The following is a 1,909-nucleotide window of genomic DNA, read 5'->3' on the forward strand; positions in this document are numbered from 1 at the left end:
AATGCCCCCCTTTGGGGGAGGGAAGGTCATACTACACACTTTTGGAGACACCCCAAAGGTTGCCTGGCAGTTTTGTACAGAAAGGATTTGGTCCCATCTGAAGTGGCTTGGGATATAAAAAGTCACTTGAAGTTGGTGGCTCAACCCCTCTGGGCTGGGGTGGACAGGGAAGTGGTCTGGGACAGATGGGCAGACCTTGGGTGTGGGCTCAAGTTCTTATGGACAGAAGTAGTTGATCCTGGGGGGCTGCTGGGGTGGCTGAGGGCAGCCCGAGTGCTCAGGCTGGGTAGAGGCTCCTCTAGTGGCCTTTGTCTGCCCAGCCTGCCAGCTCAGTGCTCTGGAACCATAGCTGGGTCTCCCTCTGGGGACCTTCCATGGAGTCGCTGGCCTGGATGATGTGTCTGGTGATGTGGATGCTGAAGTCCCCACCTCCTCCGTGGCGCTGGGGGAAGTCTCAGCTGAGTCCATGTGTCCTGTCATGGCCCTTGAAGAGCAGACCCCTTTGGGGTCTTCCCAGACCATGACCGCCATGGGGCCAGGGCTCCTATAGCTGATGAGGGCTGGGTAGAAGGGCTTCTTCTGCAGGTCATGGCAGTGCTGGGCAAAGTCTCTATCTGGTTGCCTGCAGCACCTTCATCCCCACCAGCTTGAAGGTCCTCCTCTCAAAGCGCCGGATCACATCCCCAATGAGCCACCACTGCACCCCTGTGGCTTCACCGCCACCAAGGTCCGCTCGCTCCCGGGTCCAGGAGGACCCCTGGAGATGGAGTGTGTGAGTGGGCTTGGACCCGTGACTCGCGGGCCATGCAGCAGCCCCCACAGGATGGCGTGCCCCAAGAGGCCGCCCATGTCCACCCACCCGAGGGCCTCTGGCTGAGGGCCAAATGCTGCCTCTACACTGTTGAATTTCATGCACGTGTTAAACAATAGAAGCCTGAACCAAAAGACTGCGCACTCTAGGATTCCATTTCTATGAATGGCAAAACTAATCTAGAATCGTAAGTCAAACTACTGGTTGGTTTTGAGGTGGGGTTGCCAGATAAAATACAGCCCACCCGGTAAGATTTGCATTCCAGCTTTAGACTAATGTCTTACTGTAAGCACGTCCAAGGCACTATTTTTATTTGCTAAATCTGGCAACCCTACTTTGCGGGGACATTGACTTGGAGGGCGCAGGAGGATGGCTTCTGCGGTTTTGATAATATCCTATTATCCTAATGTAGATGGTAGTTACATGGGTGTGTCTATTAGCAAGAATTCAGCGAGGGGAGTGTTCGCGGCTTGTGCGCTTTACGAATGTTCTCCTTCTACAAAAAAGTTTACAAAGTTTTGATAGAATGATAAAGGAAGAGCCAGGAGTCCTGGGTTCAAACGGTAGCCTTTTGGGTTCAGTTTGTCCAAGTCTCAGTTTCTTCATCTGTTAAGCAGAAATCATTTTAACAAGAGCTATCCTACTAACTTCATGTTAGGCAGGGAGGAAATGGGGGTGCATGGAGGTGCAATACCTTGTTCAGGGCAAACCAGCTGGTGAGTGGCACTGACGGGTATACGCCCATCATTCTAGAACCCACGTGCTGCGCCTCCTCATTCTCCCGCTAGCCTCTTGGAAAGCGCTCCTAAAACTGTAAAAGGCTCGCCAAACATCAGACCTGACTTATAATTAGTTAGGGCAGGAAATTTTAATAAGTTCAGAGTGCGGTTGGTCGTTGAACAACACCGCTTGGAGCTGCGCGGGTCCACTTATACATGGATGTTCTTACAGTGCAGGAGTGTAAATGTATCTTTTCTTCCTTATTGCTTTCTTAATAACATCTTCTTTTCTCTAGCCTACTTTATGGTAAGAACACAGTATATAATACACAGAGCATACACAGTATGTGTTAATTGACTGTTGATGTTATCAGTAAGG

The 1,909-nt window shown here is 51.0% G+C and overlaps 1 pseudogene; it reads right to left on the reverse strand.

Annotated features, from left to right (window-relative positions):
* Positions 1–298: 298 nt before the first annotated feature.
* LOC109272692 (nucleoside diphosphate kinase, mitochondrial-like) lies at positions 299–849 on the reverse strand (annotated as a pseudogene).
* Between the last annotated feature and the right edge of the window lie 1,060 nt (positions 850–1,909).

The sequence above is a fragment of the Panthera pardus genome, unplaced genomic scaffold (assembly GCF_024362965.1).
Source record: "Panthera pardus isolate Hobbes unplaced genomic scaffold, ASM2436296v1 HiC_scaffold_22, whole genome shotgun sequence".
NCBI classification, from domain to species: domain Eukaryota; kingdom Metazoa; phylum Chordata; class Mammalia; order Carnivora; family Felidae; genus Panthera; species Panthera pardus.